Source organism: Carlito syrichta, unplaced genomic scaffold (genome assembly GCF_000164805.1).
Source record: "Carlito syrichta isolate Samal-C Ts95f unplaced genomic scaffold, Tarsius_syrichta-2.0.1 Scaffold307326, whole genome shotgun sequence".
NCBI classification, from domain to species: Eukaryota; Metazoa; Chordata; class Mammalia; order Primates; family Tarsiidae; genus Carlito; species Carlito syrichta.
In genome coordinates this window covers 231118-239975 of record NW_007251422.1, presented here as the reverse complement: position 1 = coordinate 239975, position 8858 = coordinate 231118, and the positions used below count along the sequence as shown (strand labels likewise).

The window sequence follows — 8858 nt, the reverse complement described above, 5'->3', positions numbered from 1 at the left end:
TCTGGGCAAACTCACACCAACAATGCCTACATTTCTGATTTGAGGATTGTTCACAAACACCAGCTATCTCTGGAGCTCTGGTCACACTCAGGGTCTCCAGGGCAGCATCTGCATCTTGGGGGACGCAGCAAGATAAGGTCTGAGCCCATCTGTACTTCTGCTCAGAAAGCCTGTTTTCCTAATCCGTCACCTCACTTTGACTTTATGCTTTTTTCTCTGAGTGGTTCAAAGATTGAGTTCTGACTGAGAACCTTGCTCACAAGTCCAATTTCCCAGAAAATCAAATCAAATAGATCTTGGAGGCTGGCTCCCGGACAATAAGATGGGTCGAATGAGAAGAGGTAGATGAAAGTTTGTGCAGTGATTCTGGGGGGACTGTGGATGCTTCCAAGAGTGGTCGTCATTGGTGATGATGATTGAACCATTCGTTTTTGTTCTATTTTCTGATCATGGTGTAACATCCTTGGCAGTGGTAGACCCCTACACTGCTCATGGAGACAGGGTCTATATTTTCTTCACAAATTGAGGCCAAAGGGAAGAATGAAATCTTTTGCAGGGGACATTAGCAGGAGTCAGAAAAGGAAGAAAAGAGGGTGAGACTGAAGAGAATGCCACGAGCCTTCTGGGTTCGGGGAAGGATTGCTCAGAGCTACGGGGAGACTGTGATGGCCGTGGTACCAGTGGACATTTGTGGAGCACTCAAATGCTTTTTGAAATATTTTACATTTGAATTATTTTGAAATGCTTTTAAATATTTTTGAAATATTTTATATGCATTAACCCTTCTAATGAGTTAATTAATGATTTTGTTAACTAGTTGATTCATTTGATTTTTTTTATCTTGAAAATAAGAATTGCATATGGGCATGAATTCCGTGAAAGAAAGACTCTGAGAAGGATATGATTCCTCCATCCCAGTTAGGAAAGCTGCCAGAAGCCACAGTATCCATAGTGTCAGGCCAAGCCTCCAACTTTTTGCCCTACAGCACACTTGTGATTTGGGATCCCCACAAGTAGGAAGTAACCAGAAGGACTGACTTCCTGTTCCTTCCTGTTCCTCTTTAGCGGGAGGAAGGCAGGTGAGACTACCTATGGAGGTCACAGATCTCTTTGAGAATATGAGCAAACATACTAGATAACGTACATATCACTAGGCTTAACTGGAGAGAAGTGGTAGATCCCAGATGCCCAGACAGGGCAGTCTAGTCATGTCGCAATCACAAAAAGTCTTAGAGGCCATGACAACAAAGCCTAGTCCTTGTTCATGATAGGGGCTCATCATGGGTTGGCTTGGAGTTCTGTTACATGACTCCTCAGACTCCTCAATCAGGGATCCCTGCCGATGCACCCTGCACGCCATCTGTAGTATTGTTTGTTGCCTGGTTAAGGAAGAGGCAGTATGGCAGATCCCATACTGCGCCCCAGACTTTCAGTTGGAAGAGATATCACGATTTCCACTCACATTTCACATGATCCTCCATGTGCCTAGAAGAAAAGATTCCAATTTCAGTGAACAGACCTAATAATGACCACATTGGGCCGAGAACCCTGGAAGCCAGTGGTCTCTAAATTCCCTTGGAGTTTTAGGTTGCTATGAGTCCAGATTAATTTATAATATGCATATTCAGAGTTTTGCCAGGAAGTCCACATGTGTAAACTATAGGGTACCAACTCCCTTTCAATCAAGTGGCTGTGTCGATAACCAGGGCAAGAGTGACCTTCTCCTAATAAAATATGAGCAGAAGTGTTTGGAATATTGCTTTAACTTTGAGTGAGAACTGAGGGAGTCATTCTCTCCCCAGTGTCACTAGGGCTGCCTACAAAAGAGAAGAGTTGGTTTGTCACAGTCAGTTGACCTCAACAGCTTAGACATAATGAGGTGGGAACAGGCACTGTGCATGCCTTTCAACCTTGAGATTCTGTGCCCTAGGCAGGTGCCTACTATTAGTCAATACCAGATGGCCAGATTTTAGTCAAGTCAAGTCTATCTCGGGGAAGCACATCCAGAAGAGTAGGTATGAGATGGTCTTAGCGAGAAAACAGTAGACCCAACAGGCTAGGAGAGTTCTTAAGCATCATCCAGGACTAACCCCTGAACCGCAGCCCCTTCATAGTCTCCACCAGCCCTTTTCCTTAACTATACACATGTGAGCCTCTCTCAATCTTATGGAAGTCATTAGTCAAGGCAGCTTGGAGATGAGTCCCTTTGTCCCTGAGTCCCTCCTTCCCGCCTCCTCTAGTTATTCTGCACCACCATTGACAAACTCATTTGATAGCTGTGAACTGAGGCCCAGAGAGGGACAATAACTTATTTAATTCAAAGCCAGCTGGAGGCAGGGCAGCCACCCATTTCTTTGTGATCTAGGAGTCAGTTGCAAGACCCAGATTCCCTTTGATACGTCTGGAGTCTAATTTTGATCCAACGATGGCCCAAGACATGGTATTTCTGGATCATTTACCTTGAAGTCTCCTATGTCCTCCTATTTGTCTTCATCGGGAATGTGGCCTCTGTCATTACAAGGCAAGGCCGTGCTTGCTCAGAAGTCTCTGCCTGCTGAGAGAGGTTCGTGGCGTGGAAACATCTTGACATCACTCACGTAGTGCTGCCTTGTCTCAGCACGCATGGCCTGATGATGAATTGGAGGTGCTTTACTAATCATTTCTGCCCTTCCTGCTTTTTCTTCTTGTTACAATTATGATAACGTATTATGGCATTTTTCACAGAACCAAGGTCCCCGGACAGTGACCTCTGTTTCTCTCGCAGTTCCGTATCAGCAGAGCCCCTACAGCCAGCGGGGCAGCTCCGGCGTCATCCAGTGCTACCGATGTGGCGACACCTGCAAGGGGGAGGTGGTCCGTGTGCACAACAACCACTTCCACATACGATGCTTCACCTGTCAAGGTAGGAGGCCCAGTTTCCCAACTTCCTACCCAGACACCTGGCCATGCTGGGTGTCCACATAATAAGCTACGCATGTCTTCTAACTGAGATTCTGTGTCCTAGGCAGGTGCCTACTATTAGTCAATACCAAATGGCCAGATTTTAGAGTGGTCAAGTCTATCTCAGGGAAGCACAGATAGGCTTGCTTCCTTCCCCACTAGACAGGAAGAACAGACACAGCAGCTAAGTCTACAATGGCCCAAAGGAACTTTCCTTAAGCCTCATCTTATGAGAGTCTCCCTTGAGAAGAGTAGAGTGTGCGGAGCTTAAGCCAGGACGGTGCAGATGTGGGGGAGTAGGAGCCTAGGAACCGTGGAAGGAAAGGAAACAGGCAATCCTTCAAGCACAACTCACACATCTGAAAAGCCTCCAGGTTTGTGCCTGTAAGTCAGCTTGAGAGCAAATGAAAGTACAAGCTACCTTGGCTACAATTCAGCCAAGCTCTGAGATGAGCACCTGTTCTATGGCAGTGTGATCATTCTAAAGGTCACGTTTAACAAAGTAGGAGAGAGATTTTGACTTTGGTGAGGCTTGTCACTGGGGAGCAGAGAGATGCTGTGACAGCTTGCCCAGGGCTCATTTATAGAATCCTAGACTCAGCTGGGCTTAGAGTTCCTGAAGAAGAAGCTAAACTGGAAGAGGGAAGGAGGAGGAGCTCGACTGGAAGAGCATGGAGATTCCTGTGGCCCAGGGGCGACCCTTCTCCCACAGTGTCCCTGACAAACGCCTCTCCCGCCTCCACTTGACCTCTTCCTGCAGGTTTGCCTGCTCCACAGAGCATCCATTCTGATGCTGGATTACCCTGTGGTTCAGAAAACGTTTGAACCCGAATTTGTAGCTTCCCTGTTGGTCTTAGATTTGTCCTCATGAAGTCTGAAGAATGCTTTGTGTTGGTTTTTTCCTGTGGCTGTTCTGGGGCTGCCCTTCAGATTTCTGTAGCCAGGTCTTCCCCGTGTCAAACTACATCACAGGTCCTTAAACTGGCCTCATCTGAAACTATTCCAACCGTGTCATCATCCTGGAGCCCTCCTCTTTGATCCATTCTCGTGTGTCACTGCCATTCTTGAAGCATGGTGCCCAGGACACATCAGAGCTCTCAAGTTCTGGCAAATGCAAAAGGATGACATTTCTGTTATCATAGCTGATATTGAATTGACTACCTGGGAGCTACTTCACACCACTGACTTTTACTGAATTTGAGGTCAATTGAAGCCACCAGTCTTTTCACATCAATAACTGCCTCAGTCCTTGGTGCATCTGGGACTGACTTCCCTGCCATGGAGAAAATCCAGGACTTTGTTCTTCGCAATCTAACTACTCTGCACTGAGCAAACAAATTACTTGTTCGTTCTCCCTAATTTGTTTAAAGAAGTATATAGCAGATATGTTTTCATTGATGTGATTTAAATCTCATATTGAGAATTGGCAAACCCCTTTAATACAAGTTGAGTGGCAAGAGTATCTTGGTGAGTGGTTATTTTTACATTCCCAGAAATTGAGGCAGGACAGAGGGTAAAGATAATAAAATTATTACAAGGTGTTTGGGATATGACTCTGCAATTATATCTTAAGAGAGTATACCATCTTAAAAGAGCTACCTTTTGCTTAAGCCAAAACTTAGTAGCCTAACCCAGGCTTTTCTTTAGCTCATGACTCTCTGGCTGACTGGGCAGTGCCTCCAGTCTGAGCTGACTGCTGATCCCACTGGCCTCAACATGACATGTAGTCAGCTGGTGGTCTGCTGGCGGTGACTGGCAGGCTGCTAACCTGGTGCCCCAGCTGGTTTCTCATCCTTCAGCGGGCTAGCTTGGGCTGGTACGTGTGGAGGTCTCAGAGCTACAAGTGCATGCAATGAGAGCAAAAGCTTCAATAAGCAAAACCTTTTCAAGCCTCAGCTTGCCAATGTCCTATTCCTGGCCCAAAAAAAGTCAAATGACAAACCCAGATCCAAGGTCATGGAGAAATAAACTTTGTCTTGTGCTGGGGAACTGCAGCATTGGATTTCAAGGGTATAAATGCAGAGAAGGGAATAATCCGGTCACTTTGACAATCTACCACAGAGAGGTTGTAGCATCTATTTTGATGGAAATTTTAAGGGGAAAAATAGACCATTATTTTCTGAATATTTTCAGTGTCCGCTTGCTTAAGGCAAAACAAATGAGAAGATTTTTATTCCAGATGTAACCAGTATGGCGATTAGTTACTCTAGGTAATCTTCTCATTGAAAGAATCTGAAACTTTTTTTAATTTCTTGTATAACTGTTTTAATATGCACCTCAGTGCTAACATGTTAGGAAGGAATCTATAGAGGTCAGAACAGATACAGAAATCCTACTGTGACTAGCAATGCCAGATTCCATCTTGATAGTTGATGGATACTTTGAGCTTTTCCAAATAGATCTTGGAGATCAGGAGGCAAAGCCTAGAGCCAGGCCAAAGTGGGAGGCTAACAGGAGACCTCCGTACAAAGCTAAGGTTTCCCCCCAGAAATCTTACTCTCGGTGCATGATGGATAATAAGTGAATGGGCTTTGGGGAAAGAGGCAGCAAGGAAACTTGCCTGTCCCTGTTTTTGCACTGGGTGGAGGGGAACAAAACTTGCATGAAAATATCCACCCATAATCCACCCTTAGCATGGATCTGTGAACTATATTCATGCTAGGTACTTGGCGCAAATTTAAAAAATAGTAAAGTCAAGCAGAAAATTTAAAAGAAAGTGAACCCCACTTGGCAAGTGGAAGAAGCAAATAATAATCCTCTTTGGAGGAACTCAACTTTACCCCAGACTTCAAAGAATTCCCACAGATGTTGTTATTAGGAAAAGGAGTAGCTCACAGTCCAAAACACACAAATCACAAAGGAGTGAGAACGTGCAGAAACTACAGAGTGCAGGATCAGAACCTCAAAGGCTATGGATAATGGCATTTTCTATTGTTATATAGTCACTATTATCGGCACGTTTAAACAGTTAAGAGAAGATAGAAGACATGAGAGAAAACAAACAGCACATTACAAGGAATAGTAAGGAAAATGTGAAAGGGGGGTTGGAGGGAGACAGGAGAGAGAGAGAATGACCACAAAGTCTCTGGTGTCTCTTTTTACAAGGGCACCAATCCCATGATGAGGATCCTTCCCTCATGACCTCATCTAAACTGAATTATCTCCCAAAAGTCACATTTCCAAATGCCATCATATTGAGGTTAGGTCTTCAACATCTGGATGAGGGCAGGAGCAAAATTCAGTTCACAAAAAATACAATTCTCATCAAAATCCCAGCCAGCTTCTTTGCAGAAATTGACAGGCTGATCCTAAAATCCATATAGAATTACAAGAAACATAAAATGGCCAAGGAATCTTTAAAAAGAGCACGGTTGGAGAACTCACACTCCCCAATCTCAAAAGTGGGGACAAGGCTGCCATAAAGAATGCAGTGTGAGCCGGGCTCGGTGGCTCAGCCTGTAATCCCGCGCCTTGGGAGACTGAGGTGAGTGGATTGCCTGAGCCCGTGGGTTCAAGACCCTCCTGGGCAACTTGGCGAGACCTCATCTCTACAATAAATAAAAAATTAGCCGGGCGTGGTAGTGCGTGCCTGTAGTTCCAGCTACTTGGAAGGAGGCAGGATTGCCAGCGCCCAGCAGGTCGAGGCTGCGGTGGCCATGAGCGGCCACTGCACTCCAGTCTGGGCAACAGAGTGAGACTCCAACTCAAAAAAATAAATAAATAAATAAATAATAATACAGTGTGGTCCTAGCACAATGATAGGCATAGAAATGAATAGAACAGAACCAGGAGTACAGAAATAAACTAATATTTATGGTCAAGTAATTTTCAACAAGGAGGCCATGATAATTCAATAGGAAAAGAATGGTCTTTTCAACAAATGGTGTTGGGAAAACAATATCCATATGCAAAAAGATGAATTCAGGCCCCTTCTTCACATATACATAACTAAAAATAGATCAAAGACCTACATGATGGAGCTAAAACTGTAAAACTCTTAGGAAAAAGTATAAGAATAAGTTTTTGAGACTTAAACTGGATAAAGTCTTCTTAGATATGACACCAAAAGCACAAGCAACAGAGGAAAAATATATGAATTAAACATCATCAAAACTAAGGCTTTTATGCTTCAGAATACACCATCAAGAATGTGAAAAGACAACTCACAGAATGGGAGAAAACATTTGCAAATCATGTACCTGATAAAAACACTTGTGTCTAGGCTATGTAAAGAATTCTTACAAGTTAGCAATAAAAAGACCAAAGCCCAGTTTCAAAATGGGCAAAGGATCTGAATAGACATCCCCCCAAGAAGCTATACAAATGTCCAATAAGCACAGAAAAAAATGCTCAACATCATTAACCATCAAAGAAATGCAAATCAAACCACAATGAGGCATCACTATCACTTCCCATCAACTAGAATCGTGATAGTCAAAAAGACTAACCATACGAGTGTTAGTAGCTGTGGAGACACTGAAGGCCTCATACGCTGCTGGTGGGAATATACGATGGCACAGCTAGAGCAGAACAGAAGGTAAGAAGTAGAGTTACCATATGCACCATCAATTCCAAATTCTACTCCTAGGTGTATATTCAAGAGAAACAAAAACATGCTCGAACAGAAATGTGTACACAAATGTTCATACCAATATTATTCGCAATAGCCAAAAGTGGAAAAATTCAAATATCTATCAATCAATGAGTAGATAAATAAAATGTGGCCTATCTCCACAGTGGGATCCTATTCAGCAATAAAAAGGAATGAAATGCTAACAGATGTTCCAATGTCAATGAATCTTGAAAACATATGAAAGAAGCCAGTCATAAAAGACTATCTATTGTGCAATTCCATATATAAGAAACACTCAGAATAGGTAAATAGGCAAAAAACAGATTAAGGGTTACCTAGTGCTGAGGGAGTTGGAGGAAAATGAGGAGTGTTTTCTAATGGGTTTCTCATTTGTTTTGGAGGTGATGAAAATGTTCTGGAAGTCGTGGTAATGATTGCACGACTCTGTGAATATACTAAAAATGGTTGAATTGTACATTTTAAGTTGTTGGATTGTATGGCATGTAAATTGTATCTCATTAAAATTGTTACAAGAAAAGAACAAAAGCAAAATAAAAACATTTGTAGACAGCAAAAACTGAATTTACCAACAACAGACACTCATTAAATGAAATTCCAAAGTATGTCCTATAAGCAGAATGAAAGTATGTCCTATAAGCAGAATGAAAGTGTAAGAACTGAGATGTAAGATGGATTGATTAGCAAACTCTTAATGAAAATTGGAAAATAGCTGGGTGTGGTGCTCACACCTATAATCCCAACACTTTGGGAGGCAGAGGCGAGAGGATTGCCTGAGTCCAGAGGTTCGAGACCAGCCTGGGCAACTTGGCGTGACCTTTTCTCCACAATAAATTTTGTAAAAAATACCTGGGTGTGGTGGCACACACCTGTAGTTCCAACTATTCAGAAGGCTGAGGGGGAAGGATCTCCTGAGCCTAGCACGTGGAGACTGCGGTGGCCCTGAGCGTGCCACTGCACTCCAGCCTGGGTGACGGCGTGAGACTCCAACTAAAAAAAAAAAAAAAGAAAAAGAAAAAGAAAAGAAAATCAGAAAATACTTAGAATTGAAAGTGAACAAAAATAATACGTATCAAAAACTTGTACTACAAAACATAGCTTAAAGTGGTGCTCAGGAAAATGTACAGCCGTAAATAATCACAATAGAAAAGAAGAAAGTTTGAAAATCAGTGAACTCAAGAAGTAGTCAACTCAAGAAGTCTGAAAAGCAGAATGAACCAAGGAAAATTGGAGGGAGGGAATAATATACCAGACATTAGGCTGTCACCACCCATCCCCCATCCTGCTGTCCCCCCCAACACCCCCCCCAACACCCCCCCGCCCTCAG

General features: G+C 43.2%; 1 protein-coding gene across 1 annotated transcript in view; it reads left to right on the top strand.

The window, feature by feature from the left end:
• Nucleotides 1-2764: 2764 nt before the first annotated feature.
• ABLIM3 (actin binding LIM protein family member 3) overlaps nt 2765-8858 on the top strand; it is a 70824-nt gene continuing 64730 nt past the window's right edge. Inside the window, exon 1 of the mRNA XM_008064392.2 lies at nt 2765-2902. The gene's annotated coding sequence lies outside the window, so the exon portion shown is untranslated. The remainder of the gene's footprint in view (nt 2903-8858) is intronic.